Source organism: Marmota flaviventris, chromosome 5, assembly GCF_047511675.1.
Source record: "Marmota flaviventris isolate mMarFla1 chromosome 5, mMarFla1.hap1, whole genome shotgun sequence".
In the NCBI taxonomy this organism is placed as follows: Eukaryota; Metazoa; Chordata; class Mammalia; order Rodentia; family Sciuridae; genus Marmota; species Marmota flaviventris.
This window is the reverse complement of record NC_092502.1, coordinates 34,684,057-34,699,272: the sequence shown is the minus strand read 5'-3', so window position 1 is coordinate 34,699,272 and position 15,216 is coordinate 34,684,057. Positions and strand designations below refer to the sequence as shown.

General features: G+C 41.1%; 1 pseudogene; it reads right to left on the bottom strand.

The window, feature by feature from the left end:
* Positions 1–1,031: 1,031 nt before the first annotated feature.
* Positions 1,032–7,429, bottom strand: LOC139705898 (T-cell-specific guanine nucleotide triphosphate-binding protein 2-like; annotated as a pseudogene).
* Positions 7,430–15,216: the final 7,787 nt, after the last annotated feature.

Genomic DNA, 15,216 nt, shown 5'->3' with positions numbered 1-15,216 from the left:
TTAAGGCATGCCATTTATTATCTTGATTATTTTTCAAATAACTCAATTAGAATCTGATAGTCCCATTAATACAGAGATAAAAAGAGTTAGAGAATTATTTTAGGTAACATCACTTAGCTAGTTAGCAGAGTTGAGATCCAAGTTCATGTATTTATATCTCAGAACTCATACACTTGGTACTAAACATCATGTACAGGGTTTGCTAGATTATTGAGCCTTGTACAATGAGGACTCTGAATTGCTATGCTAGTTTTCTTATCAGTAAGCGGCAGTCTTTAAACTATTGCCAAATATTTCAGGAAAATGAATGACCTGAAAGAGAAGCTAATCCATTCAGTCCCAATTGATTTGTGTACAGATTTTTCACTTTTTAAATTTGTTATTTTTAGATATACATGACAATAAACTTTTTCAATACACTTAAACATTTTTCCTCTAAAGACTCTCCCCTCAACACAGTGTTTGCTTTAAATTCTTGTCCTGACACATGCACACCACACCCTTGGCTGTGTTTTTCCAGTGATGCATCATCCAGCCCAAAGTAAGACCTGTAGAGAATTAAGGTCTCCTCCAGCTTCTCCATCATTATTACAGATGATTCCCACAAAAGGGGTGGTGGCTGATGCTCCAGTGTTTGAAGTTTCCAGTCACAAATTCTGTTTCAGGGACTCCCTTTTCAGGTCAATGGTGGCCTCAGTAACACTATGCAGGCATTGCAAGAAGTGACGTTGTGAGTTGGAAGCTCTCTCAAAAGGGAGGTCTCCAGCTTGGGGGAAGTCATAGTCAGACACATGAATGCTGGAGACTAAGAAGACTTGAGCACCATTCACATTATCCTTTTGCAGCTGTATCAGTCATTTCAGATCTCTTTTTTTTTTTTTAAAGAGAGAGAGAGAGAATTTTTTAATATTTATTTTTTAGTTTTCAGCAGATACAACATCTTTGTTTGTATGTGGTGCTGAGGATCGAACCCGGGCCGCACGCATGCCAGGCGAGCGCGCTACCGCTTGAGCCACATCCCCAGCCCCATCTCAGATCTCTTGTAGGAACTTGTTCTGATGGAAGGACATTGTATATGACCTTCTCATTGTATATGTCCCTGTGAATTTTTGTTCAAACAATGTAGAAAATCTTCATTTTTGCAATGATTTTAGCCAGTTGTGCATCATTTCCTCTAAAGCGTATGGTAGAGATGAAAAGGAAAAAGTCATATTCACCAAATGTAATTTTTTTTGGCTACTTTTGTGCTTGGAAGTTAGTGTTCCAGTCCCAGCCATTTCCCATATTATCACATTAGGAAACTTTGGGTGTTCATATGGAATTCTCCCATGGTTATATCCACTGTCTCAGTGGCAATTACATCTTCTTTTTGTTTTTCCACAACCCTCAGGGCATTGATAAAACTGGACTTCTCTGCCTCACTCTCTCCTGTCATTCAGTGGGGCATTCTGAATGTCTCTCAATGCATCACTGACTGCAGAAACTGTCCTGAATGTCCCCCTCCTCCAGATGCAATAGAATCAAAATGATGAGGGTACTGCTTTCTATCTTGGGTATTTTAAAAAACTTGTCAAAACTGGAGGCCAAATCAAAAGGCTTTATGTTAGTTAGGGGTTGTAGAGGAGGAAGACTGATTCAATAGCTGTGAGCAGTAGAGGGCACTAGAAGTCAGAAGAAGAAAGGACAAAAAGTTAGTACCCCAGACTGGGATTTGAGGTTAAGGTAAAACAGAACCTCAAACTCTGTCCCAGGTTATAGCCAGGCAGGTATCTCTTGCCTTTGTAAATGTGGGCATTGCCAGGACTTCTAGACTAGATATAAAATTCGCCTTGGCTCAGGCTCTTCTTTTATCTTTACCAACCTCTTTAAGACCAAATTTAATGCTCAATCACTCCACTTCAGTGATTGCCTCATGTGTAACCTCATTTAAATTGTCTTTCATAGATTTATTTTTACTAAAATAATGGTCATGCACAGTAGCAAATTCAATGGTAGAGTTTATTATATGAAAATAAAGATGCATTTCCCATAATAATCCTTTTCATCTGATGTGTGAGACCCTCAGGAAAATCCTTTCAAATACCCGATAACCTCAGACATATATGTGGCTAATCTCACTCTTCACCTGGGTCCTGTCCTTCCTAGTAGATAAATTGTATATATCTCAATCAAAGGGTAGTAATGTAATGTGATGGCAAATTTGTGACCAAAACTATTTGTGTAGAAAGAATATGGATGCATATAAAAGATATATCCAGAGAGTCTCCTCTCACTCTTGGAGCCCAGAATTGCAGGTGACACATGTCTGTTGGACCTACTAAATATCTTAAAGGACCTACTTATTCATGCCTAACTGGTGAGGGTTGAACCTGACACACCTTTATAATTATGGTTTCCCCTTTGGAGAACTAAAGAACATCCAAAAATGGAGATTTGCTGAGACTCCAGAACAGTCATAACAAATCCCCCCACCCCCATATGCTGGGTTCCCTCTTGATATCTTCCAATCCCAAGAATTAGAAGGCCACATGCTCAAGGACAACACCTAGCCTTGTAAGAACTATTCTGCACATCACATTTAATATTGGCCCCTTCTCCTGCTCTAAGAAGAGCAGAGAGTGAGAGGTATAGCTGTAGAGGGAAGTCTTAAAATATTTAAGAGCTAAGCAAAGTAATTTCTTCTATAGATGAGTGAAAATACTATTAGCACCAGGTGGAGGAACTGCTAAGGATTATTTAGATTTACCTGAGCCTTTCCCTGCAATCTCTGTTGTACTTGAAACTTGATCCCCTACCCAAACTTCAAAAAGCAGAGTGGAGCCAGCTCATTTTCACTTTGGGCAAAAGGGAAGGGAGGCCTCATAGCCTTTCTCTGGGCAGCATGGCCTTAGCTGTGTGTGTTGTGCAGGTGAAACAGGCTTTCCAGACAATTGCAAGTGCAGTTGTCCTGAACTCAGGAGCCCCTGAATGCTTGAAATGTTGATCAACTGTTCAGGCTACCTGAAGCAACTATGAGAAGTATAACTACACATAGGAAAATAAGGACACTGACAGCAGAGATAATAGAATACCATAGAAGACTAAAAGCTAATTATTACTTCTGTACTACAGGGATGTGAGTCCCTCTCTGGATCTTGGATCTTGAGGAAGTGGATTAGGATTAAACAACAAAAGCATAAGCTACTATTCCTTGCTTATCTGCATGAGTGGACAGATGTGGCTGGGAACTGACCATCACTCACTTTCTCACCCACCCTTATTCACAGTGTTTGTGTGGGGTCCACAATGTGTTATTAACTCAGGTGAAATGAAATAAAAAAGGACCATTTTGGTGCCTATAGTCTAGTTGGGGAAGACAGGAATTTTACACGTGAAATATGTACACAGTGGCAGATATAGTTGAAAGTTAGAGAAATGAAAAGCATTATTTATAAAGATAACTTCTACTTTCTATTTTCAGTGGAAATGGAAAGAAATTGTGTCTGAATATTTGAGTAAAGCACCTATATAAGAGGGAATAAAGAACTTAATTCATGAGATTCATGTGCATGAGCACACACACACAAAGTGAGCAGTATCCACATGCAGTGGTGCCAAATGCCTGAAATACCTGGATGTTGATGGGATGGTTTGTTTGTTAAAACTTTACATGCTAAAGTTGAACTAAAGTGTCACACAGCATGAGGAATTGATATCATAGCTGAGAATTTACAATGAACTGGGGACTCTAATTTATCCACTGGAGAAGAGAATAAGAGAGGTAAAAACCTGGGTTAAAGGAGGATTATGAAGAACACTAGGAAACTTCATGACTTTAGTTCTTCTGCCTTGCCCTGACACCAACTGACTATATGTTTTCAATATCAAATCCAAAAACTCAATGCTCAGAAATACAATGTGGAACTCATGTAAATCATAGAGGAGAAAGATATTGCCTAGGTCTATTGAAAATGACCCCACTGCCCATTTGCACAGGACCAGCCCCAGGCTCCTCTCTCTCTGGCACAGATTGACCACTACACTTAGGAGACTTGGGTCTAATACCCAAAATATACCCCTTTCAGTGCCACAGTCATATCTACTGCTCCTACGTCTGCCTATGATCAAAATGAGCCTCCAGAGGATAGGTGGGTGAGAACAGACCTGGAATGGTCAGTCACAGGAACTTACCAAAGTAGAATTGTTCCCTGGAAAACAGCACATCTGCTGCTTCTGGAGGTGAAACTTTTGCCAGTCCTCTCAAGAGCACTTACTTCTCCAACCCAGAGGGAGGAATCTAGGGTAGAATCTGAATAGAGTCCAAAAGAGGGATACAAAATTGCCAATTGTACTTTGAGAAAAAGTTTGTAATTTTTTTATGTTCAAGTTTTCTTCTTGAGGCCAATCTCTTTCTTGGATCTTCTGAAGGGTTTTGCAAATGGACTCAGAGAAGTCTCCCAGGTCCAAGAAGTCAGCCCAAATGAATTCTCTTTCAAGTGGATGTACTCTTCACTTTTCCCACCATCTGCAGGAGCTTCTAAACCCAAGTGTTGTGAGCTGGATCATCTCTTAAATGCTGGAGACCTGGCAGGCTTGCAGGGTCTGATAGGAGTCCCATTGCCAGGCCTCCATCTGAGTGATCGTTTAACCAGGTGAGGTCAGCCCAGCCTAGAACAAAAGTAAGGAGAAGGCGAAAGGCACAAAAACTGGTTGTTCTGAGCCCTCAGACTGCAGTGTGGCCAGCTGATTTCAGGCAGAGTTTGTCTAGAAAATTCTCTTGCAAGTAGATTCAACTACACAAGTACTTTTTGAAAATGAAACATATATTAATTTTTTTATCCTAAAAATGTTTACTTAGCTCTTCATGTAGCACTCAGAACTGTTAGGTGATGACTGATGGAATGTTTCTGAATTACTAACTCCTTAGAGCATGAGATAGGTATGTCTGAAGGTCAATACAAACTCTGAAATTATTCAGAAAGGAAGAAGACATTCATTTTCTAATTGTAGGAGGAAAACAATGGCTCAGCAAATATCTTCTGATAGCCAGTTGGTCTAATAAACAAACCCCAGATTCTTTTTTTTTTTTTTTTCAGTACTGGGGATGGAATCCAGTGGCACTTTATCACTGAGCTGCATCCCCAGTCTTTTAATTTTAAAATTAGAAACAAGTTCTCATTAAATTGCTGAGGCTGCACTCAAATTTGCAATTCTCTTGTCTCAGAGTCCCGATTTACTGGGTTTACAAGCATGCACTGCCATAGTCAGTCAATGAACCCAGAGTCTTATAAAATAGAAATATATCCCTCCATGACATTTCTTTTTTGAAATTCTTTCTCAGCAGGGACAGGAGAGCATTGTCCTTTTCCCTTTCCCTCCTCCAATTGTTCCCCCTGTGAGAATGGTGGTGTGAGTGAGGGGAACTATCAAGGTTAGAAAATGATACACTCAGGTGAGACATTTGCTATTCTAATGGTACCTAGTATGGTAACTGTCTCTTATGTAGAGGGACCAGGTGGGGTTCACTCAGACATCTCAGTTGAGATCTTGGGGACAGAAACAATATAGATTTGTGGGATGTCTACTCCCTCCTTCCTTTGTGTCTGCAATTGTTGGGCAACCTAATCCTCTTTCTCTTCCCTTCATCTTACTCAGGAAGACCCAGGTGAAGCATTCACTGTTGGCCTAAGGTAAAAGCATATCCCATTGAAAAGGGCTCTTGGCTGTTGTTTTCTGACCCCAGGAGGAATCAAGGGTGGAAAAGCCGGTTTCATAGTCTCTCATTGGCAGAAGAATTTCATAACTTGGTGTTAGCATTGTCATTCTCTGGCCAAAGGCCCAGAAAATGTCCTCTTCTTTGGGACCTTTCTCCTGACCACGAATGCCTTGGAAAGCTTTTCTTCCTGGAGGTCAGTAGGATCTCTGAAATTGCTCAAAGATGAAGTGACATTTTATGGCTGTCGGAGGGAAGAAATGGCTGGGGAGACATACCATGTTCTGGTTTCACTAAGAAATCTGGTTGTTCTAGAAAACCTGCCTTGTTATAAGGAGGATATGAGATGCATCCAGAAATTAAAGGACTGCCTAGGACCATACAGCCAGTCATGACCACTGCAGAAACTTAACCTTCTACCTCCTCATGTATGCTGGTAAGTCAGTCAGCCCAGCACAGATCCAAGATCTGAGTATAGTGGTGAATCATGACATGGTATTGGTACTGAAAACTCAGTTCTTTTCCCTAATGATCCAATAACAAGAACAAGGTTTTGAGAAAAAAGAAAATAAAGTTTTATTGTTTTGCTAGCAAAGGAGAATATAGAGCAGATTCCTGTTTCAGAGGTTGTGATTCTAAGCACCAGGGAAATGGGCTTTTAAAAAGGAGATACAAAAACTACACTCCAGCTGTGCCCTCTCAGGGGTCATAATTCATTTGTAGCCTTGATAGAAAGTAGAAATAGTCATTTCTTAGATCTGCAGGTGCCAGCAACAAAGTCTAGATCTCTTCATTCCTTTGGTCTGTGAGCTGATGGACAAATAATTTAGCCTAGGTGAGGAAGAAGGTTAATCTGCTTCCCCAGTGATTAGGGAGGGGGAGAAGAGAAAGGAAATAAAACAAGCAGCAGCAGCAGATCAGCAAGTGTTACAGTCAAAGCATGAAGGGGACTCCTGTTAGTGTGATGGGGATTTCTTTTCTTTTCCCTCCCTCCCTCCCTCCCTCCATTGCTTCCTTTCTCTCTTTCTTTCTTTTCCCTCAGTACTGGGGATTGAATGTGGGAGTTCTTTACCACTGAGCTATATTCTAAGCCCTTTTAATTAATTAATTTTATTTTGAGACATGATCTCATTAGGTTGGCCTTGAACTTTCAATCCTCCTGTCTCATCTGGAGAGGTTAGAGTTATAGGTTGTGCCATTACTGTCCCTGGCTGTAATGGAAAATTTCTGAACCTGCAGCATAGTGTGGATCACAGATGTGGGAAAAACCACTAAAGTGCTGGAGAGAGTAATTGGCAGCCTGCCCCATACTAAGAACAGGGCTGGGGACTCCCAAGAGTGGCTAGCAGGATCCTAGACAGTGCAGGTCTGTCATGGAAGTCTTACCAGGCTGCAGTGTTGGAGAAGAGGGTGAAGAGATACATCCATGAGAAGGGTTCTTGCATCTGTGGGAATATTCTGTGTGAAGGCAGGTACTCTGCAGGAACACAGGGCAGCTCAGAGATTGGGATGAGCCCTGTGATGGAACATGGAGACCAGGGACACTCAGAAGATAACAAGACCGCCTGTGGTCCTCAGGCTATGCTCAGAATTTCATACTTTATCCAGCCACTCTGCCTTGCCCTGGTAATCAGAGCATTGTTTCAGCCTTGGGGTGAACTGGTGATATAGGTGAGCAACTAACTCACTTTCCCTCATGCCCAGGGATATCAGGCCTGCTTCTCCAAATGAGTACATCACCCAGGACAGTGGCAATTGATTCTGTGGAGACAAAAATGGTGAGCCAGGATCTGTGAGCCTCTTCTGAACTCACAGGAATCTGAGATCAGAAGGAGATAGCAATTAGAGCCCAGATGTCCTGGAGGGAACTAGTGCATTGACCCAGGGTAGAGGACAGCACTGAGTGTGGGGCAAAGGAGCTGTGTTTTGTGTGGAGCTTCTGCATCTCAGCTCTGTTTGGTAGAGATGGGGAGTCCCAGAGCTGGGTAGAACCATTTGTGGTGATTGTTTGCAGCCATCTGAGGGGTCAGGCTTGAGTAGTTAAATGTGAGTATCACACAGGGCTGAGGGCATCATCTGTGGACACAGGCTCCTGGGAGTTTAAGCAACAAAGCAGTACCCGTGATGCCCTGACCTGTTGCTAAGCTATCTTGTTCCTGGGGCAGCTTATGCCCAGAGCAATGACCATATATACCTCTGCATCAGGCTCAGGTCAGTACTACAGTGCCACCCTTGCCCCTTCTAGAAAAAATGTGAAACTGGAGCCAGCAGGGACACTCTTAGAGAAGTGGAATCATTTCTAGGAGTGGAAACTCTCTTGGGGATGAGGCAGAACTGCAGGACTCAGACCTAGAAATAGTAGAGCAGATTGATGGTGCCGAGAAGAACCTGGGCTGAGAAGGAAATCCTGGAAGAGAGTATTGTCCTTTCCAGGTCATCTTCTCTCCTTTCCTCTTGATTTTTCCTGGGAGGACTCCATCACTATGTCCTTTTGGAGCTCCTTGGCCTGAATTTCAGTTTTGGATAGTTCTAGGGAGAATTGCCTTTGCTTGAGGGCTGAGACCCTTGTGGTTGAGGGGTAATATACCAGGAGCTTGACTAATAATCCTGCTCATGTAATGACATTAAAGGAGGACCCTTAACACCAGGGCAGGAGTTTTTGGGACCTGGCTTACTCCACTCGGAGCTGTTCACAGCAGGATCCCTCTCTGACCTTCCTCAGCACCACACAGTACCCCAATAATTAGCTGTTCTAAACCCATTTACCCTAGTGTGAAGGAAATGTGCTTCTTTTTCACCTACACATTCCTGGCATTGTGGGTCTTCTGTAGGAGACCAAGATTGGAGAAAAAGGGAAGGATATGCCATCCATGTTCTAAGCCAGAGTGTTGATTTTCTGCATAAGTACTGTTTTCCAGGAACTGAAGGAGCCATAGGCAATTTGTGGGATAGCATGGAATTGTTGGAATCTGTCAGTTCCCTGCTGGATCACTCAAGGAACAGGGACATCATTTGGGATTTCAGTGATAAGGTGTCTAATAAACATCTTAGTCAGTTCCCCTCAACTACACTGTATATCTGTGTTTTAGTCACTTTTTTTTAAATGCTGTGACCAAAAGTTCTGACAAGAACAATTTTAGAGGAGGAAATGTTTATTTGGTGCTCATGGATTCAGAGGTGTCAGTTCATAGGTGGCCAACTCCAGTGCCCTGGGCCAGAGGTGAGGCAGAACATGATGGTGGAAAGCAGCTCAGGACATGATATCAGAAAGCAAAGAGGGAGAGACTTAGCTCCCCTCACCATAGACAAAATATAAACCCAAAAAGCATGCCCCCATTGACCCATCTCCAGCTACACCATGCTTGCCTACAGTTACCACCCAGTTAATCCCCATTAGTGGGTTAGATTAAGTCTGTGGGCTTGTATCTGGGCACACTAGTTGGTGACTGGTGTCTGTGAGGTACTGCTCTCTAAGCCCTTTTATGGGGTTTACTGCCATTGTGTATGTGCAAAGTTCTCTGCTGGAAGCTTGAGGTTATCCTCAGGAATTGCCTTATGTGGTTCCATGCATCTGAATGAGGATTGAGTAACTGGAAACTCTGGGAATCCCAGCTGTAGATCCTCCTAGAGGTGCTGGGGCACAGGAACTACCTCCCTGGTTGCTATGAATTTCTCACCAGCCAGTTCTTGTTCATCAGCCCAACTGTCCAAATCTGCATGCTTTGAGGGGTCTGTGCTGCATCTGCTGGCTGCTTCTGCTGGGTATGGAGGCACAGGATGCAGGGTTCAGGGTTTTTACAAGTGCTGTGGAAGGCTAGGTGCCCATTCCCCTCCACAAATCTTTTTTTTAAAGTGGCACAGAACTTGGTGGTTGTCTGCAAGTGTGGGACCTGTGCTTATGGCCTCCCTGTGGGTGGTTTGTGGGGCAGAAACCTCCACCCTGGCTGCTCTACAGCAGCCAGGTACTAGGGTACCATCCTTGTGACTGGGGTAGAGCATTAGTTAGCCTTCTACACCTGAGCTCCTACTGTCTATGGTGATTGTGAATCTTGGGTACCCACTCCACCCTGCTGTGACTTCTACAGAGTAGCGCAATATAAGCACTTGGTGGCTATCTGAAACTGTGGGGCCTATGGGTTCAGGCTCTCTGTGGGTCATCTGTGGCACAGAAACTTCTGCTCTGGCTTGTGAAGCTCACTGTGATGGAGGTCGTATTGTGGTGTGAACTGATAAATACAATCAATAAGAGTGTAAGTTATAGGTTACCCATTAGTAAAAAAATATATATTATATATATATTTAATTTTTTTTTTTTTAATATTTATTTTCTAGTTTTTGCCGGACACAACATCTTTGTATGTAGTGCTGAGGATCGAACCCAGGCGCTCGCATGCGAGGCGAGCGCGCTATCGCTCGAGCCACATCCCCAGCCCTAATATATATTATAGATATAAGATTTTGATAAGTGAGATAAGACAATTATAAAGCAAGAACAGTCATAGACAGGCCTAAGACTCCATTTTGCGTCCTTCTATAAAAAACGTTACAAGAACTGTTTCTGAGAAACTGAAATGAAAGCTGTTTTCTTATAAAAAAATTATCTTTCTGTGCTTTGTACCCCACAAATTGTACCCTACTCAAGATGCAATGGTGGTCATGGTGAGCTACATCCTGGGTGTGAATGCCCTTGTGGGTCTACATGACTTTAAAGTAGATTCTCACCCCACCAACCCCCGCCCAAGTTCAGGATGTGACTATCTAGCACCTGCTTGAACCCAGGACTGTGGTCAACTGAACTGCAAAGCTAATTGTATTTTAGCTTCTGTTTATCACTTGCTTGCTGACTGGAAAATTCCAGTCCTTCCTAGAGCATACAGATCCCACTTATCAATGTTTTAATTTCTATGGTTGAATTATGTTTTTTTGCTTATATTCTCTTTGGATGGACCAAGAAGCTGCTGTCCTCCCACAGAGCTTTAGTCTCTGTGGTGGGTGACAGAGACTTTACCTCCCTGGCGAGGTAAATAAAGCTCTCTTTTGATTTGAAATTCAGACTTAGAGTGCTTTCTGATGTGTCTCCCCATAACAGTAGGATGTCAATTGGCCAGTGGTTTGCCTGAACTCCTACAGAGGCTGGGTTGAGGCTAGCTCTCCCCAGGAGTGATTTGCTATTGGATCAACTCCACCCCAGTCCCCTTATGCAGTGAGGGGGAGGGGGTTTCAGTAATTTTTATCTAGCAGTGATCTCTCTACATATTCCATCTAGACAGGTATCTGAGAAAACTTGTTTCAGAGGTATTCCCTTTATTTTTTACAATCTGAAGGTGAGGGAGAAGCTGTATTGACTTAATTTGCTCTAGGAAAACTGGTTAGCTGTGAACTATACAAAATGGCTGCCCTGCCTGTGATATGCTTTTAGTCCACAATTTGGGCTGAACCATGAATTCTCCTTGACTGTCTTTGCTGCTTCTATTCTGTATTAACTTGGTCTGCTTTTATTTATTTATTTTTCCAGCTGTTTTGGGGCTGTTTCACTCCCTCTTTCTTTGTTACCCCTCCTTCAGGGTTTGGGGATCAAGGGATTCTGTCTTTATTTTCTGCTCCAAGAACTAAACTCCAAGTCCTTCCAAGTCTCAATTGTCCAGTATTGAAATTTAGAATATTTACTCTGTTACCTACCTCTCTGGTCAGCTGTTCTTTCACTGCTTCCTTTCTGGGCTGTGGCGGCGTAGGGGGTTGCTGGCTAGATCCACTCTGCAAATACCCTATTTTTCTTTAAATTCGTGCTTTATATTTATACCCAACAGTGTAATCCATTGTGATATATTCATACATGCACATGGCATAGTCTGGTTAATTCAATTCTGCTATTCCTCCCTTTTCCCATTCCTTCTCCCTCCTCATTCCTCTTCTATTCTCCCTTCTATTTTCATGAGATTCCCTCTTCCCTACTTAAATTCTTTATATCTTTCTAGCTTCTACATATGAGAGAAAATATTTGACACTTGAATATCTGAATCTGACTTATTTCACTAGCATGATATTCTCCAGTTCCACCCATTGAACCACAAAAGCCATAATTCAATTCTTCTTTATGTAAAACTCCACTGTGTATACATACCACATTTTCTTCATCCAATTGTCTATTGAGGGACAGTAAGGCTGGTTCCATTAATTGACTATAGTGAATTGCATTGCTATAAACACTGATGTTACTGTACTGTTATAGTATGCTGATTTTAGTTCTTTTGGATAAAAACCAGTAAGTGGGAAAACTGGGTAATATGGTAGTTACATTCCTAGTTTACTGAGGAATCTCCCATACTGCTTTCCAAAGTGGTTGTGGTAATTTGCTGTCCCATCAATAATGTATAAGTATACGTCACCTCCCCTAAGTGAGAACGTATTCCCCAAATAAAATGTTGTTTGGTATTCCCAATGCATAATTGTACCCTTTACCCCACATCCTGGCCAGAATTTATTGTTATTTTCATTTTTGATTCTTGAGTGAGATGAAATATCAGTGTAGTTTTGATTTGCATTTCCCAGATTGCTAAGGATGTTGAGCATGTCTTCTTTAAAGTAGCTCATACAAAGCCATTCTTCACAACATGGTTTAAAAAAGATGTATATTACAACCCTTGACTAGTGAGCTTATTTCCAGGATTGTTCTTCTTTAATAGGGATGCAGGATGCATGTCCAAAAACTGCCCTGACTAAAAAAACAAAAAACACTAAGCCAAACCAAAACAACAAACAAATAAAAAAGCAAAAGTTACCCTGATCTGTGCTGGACCCAATGAAAGAGGACCTTTGTGACCTTTACACAAATGAAAATGACCAATAGTTGCCTTTTGGTGGAAACATGCATAGTAGGAACTTAAAAATCTGATGCACTGTTACCATCACTCAAAAGTTAAGAGGCAGTTCTTGGGCAGGATTCTGTAGAAACCGCTCTTCCTTCCCAGATAAAACTGAGCTCACAAAGGAGGTATCCTCTTTCTGAGAGCATCAACTCTTTTCCTTGAGGGTGCTTTCCTGCCTTTTTTTCCTTTTCTTATAACTTTCATGAGTTTATTATATAATAAACTTTTATTTATTAATGACTTTTTAAATTATATATAAAGTAAATAAACTATTTAATAAATTACTTATTTTTTAAAAATAAATGACAGCAGAATGTATTACAGAATTGTAATACACATGTAAAGCACAGTTTTTCATATCTGTGGTTGTATATAAACTATGTTCACACCAATTAGTGTCTTCATACATGTACTTTTTTTTTTTAATATTTATTTTTTAGTTTTCGACAGACACAACATCTTTGTTTGCATGTGGTGCTGAGGATCGAACCCGGGCCGCACACATGCCAGGTGAGCGCGCTATCGCTTGAGCCACATCTCCAGCCCCATACATGTACTTTGGATAATGATGTTCATCACATTCCACCATCATTGCTAAACCCCTTCCTTCCCCTCCCACCTCTCTGTCCTATCTAGAGTTTGTCTATTCCTCCCATTTTCCCCACTCACCTACTATGAGTCAGTCACCTTATCAGAGAAAACATTCAGCATTTGTTTTTTTGGAATTGGCTAATTTCACTTAGCATTATCTTCTCCAACTCCATCCATTTACCTGCAAATGCCATGATTTTATTCTCTTTTATTGCTGAATAATATTCCATTGTGTATATATGCCACATGTTTTTTTTTTTTTTTATCCATTCATCCACTGAAGGGCATCTAGGATGTTCCACAGTTTAGCTATTGTGAATTGTGCTGCTATAAACATTGATGTGGCTGTGTCCCTGTAGTATGCTATTTTTAAGTCCTTTGCTGTAGACTGAGGAGAAGGATAGCTAGGCCTTAGGTACAGGTCTAAAGCACATAAAGGAGTTTAAATAATAAAGTTTATTGGAGCTGGGGTTGTGGCTCAAGTGGTAAAGTGCTTGCTTAGCACCTGTGAGGCACTGGGTTCAATCCTCAGCACCACATAAAAATAAAATAAAGATATTGTATCCGCCTAAAACTAAAAAATAAATATCTAAACAAAATAATAAAGTTTATTATTATAATAAACTTTCATGAATTTCATGTCTGTTTGTGATCCTCTCATTCAAGACATGAAAGCCAAGAACACAATATAATATACAATAAGATCTTCTCTCAGGTATTGAGGGTGTGGGGCAAACGGACAGTTAGTGTGGGTAATGAATGATTGGGTCAGATTTGGAAGATGGGGGCTGCTTCAAAAGGAAAGAAAATAAACTGTTAATACCTCTAGAGAATTTCCCCCTCCTCCACCTATTGCCAAGTTACCTACCTCCAGAAAGGAGTTAATGAGTGCCCTGGGTGACTCCCTACCTGCCTGTATCTCTGAGTGGCTTAGTCCCTGACCTTGGATAACTCCACCTTTTGAGTCACTAGGCCTGAGGGGAGGAGAGGGCATGAAAACAAAGGAAATCTAAAATGTATAAAAGAGGCAGGACTCCCCCTTTCACTTCCTTGGGCACTACTTAGACCCCTTCTCTGTCTATCTCTCTGTTCTATTCTTCAAATAAAACTTTTTGCCTTGGGGTTTCTTGGGTGTTCAATCTTTAATACCAGGGGAATGGGACGGCCCTTATTCTCATAGGTGGTATCATCTCGATCTCATCACCCTTATCATCTTGGTTCCTTTAGATTTATCTCCTTCTCTGGATAAAGGCAACTGTAGTTTCCTTCTCCTCAGGGGAGAGCCCCAAATGCCTGCTGCTTCACTAACTTTGCTCTCTGCATACTTGCTAGTTGAGGAGATAGTGAAACCTAAACTTTTCCTTTTCCTGAGGGCTCACTATCTCTGGCAGACACACATTTGTGCGTCTTTGTTTTCTGCCTATTTTTATGTATAGTTGTGTACACATGGATTGGATGTTGTGCTTACATGGAACCAAACTGGCTTATAGATAACCAAGCAATCATAAATTTTTAAAAAAATATTTATTTTTTAGCTTTAGGTGGACACAATATCTTTATTTTATTTTTATGTGGTGCTGAGGATTGAACCCAGTGCCTCATGCATGCCAGGTGATCACGCTACTACTTGAGCCATATCCCCATCACCAATCATAAATTTAAAGGGACATAAAACTAAAGGCCTTTTAGTTCATGTGACTTAAATCTTTGACAAATAAGTTAATTTAAGTTTGTTGGTAAGATAACAGTAAAGATGTCTATAAAATTATTTACCTACATATTTTATTTTTAGGTGGCAGGTAAATAGGATTGGGTTTGTCTCTGTTAAGATGTTTAAAATTCAATGTCCATGGCTTATCAGGTTTTTCTTTGATAGAAAAAAATGTCTTAAAACATTAACTATGCTTGTGTAGTATCTTGATTTTTATGGGTAATCTAAAAACCATGATAAAGATAAAACATCTAAACAATTTATAAGCAAATTAAAAATACTACATTGATTGATAAATATGAAGTATACTTGGCTTTTCAAAAAGTCTATATGTTAATATCTTTGGGTCTATTAAG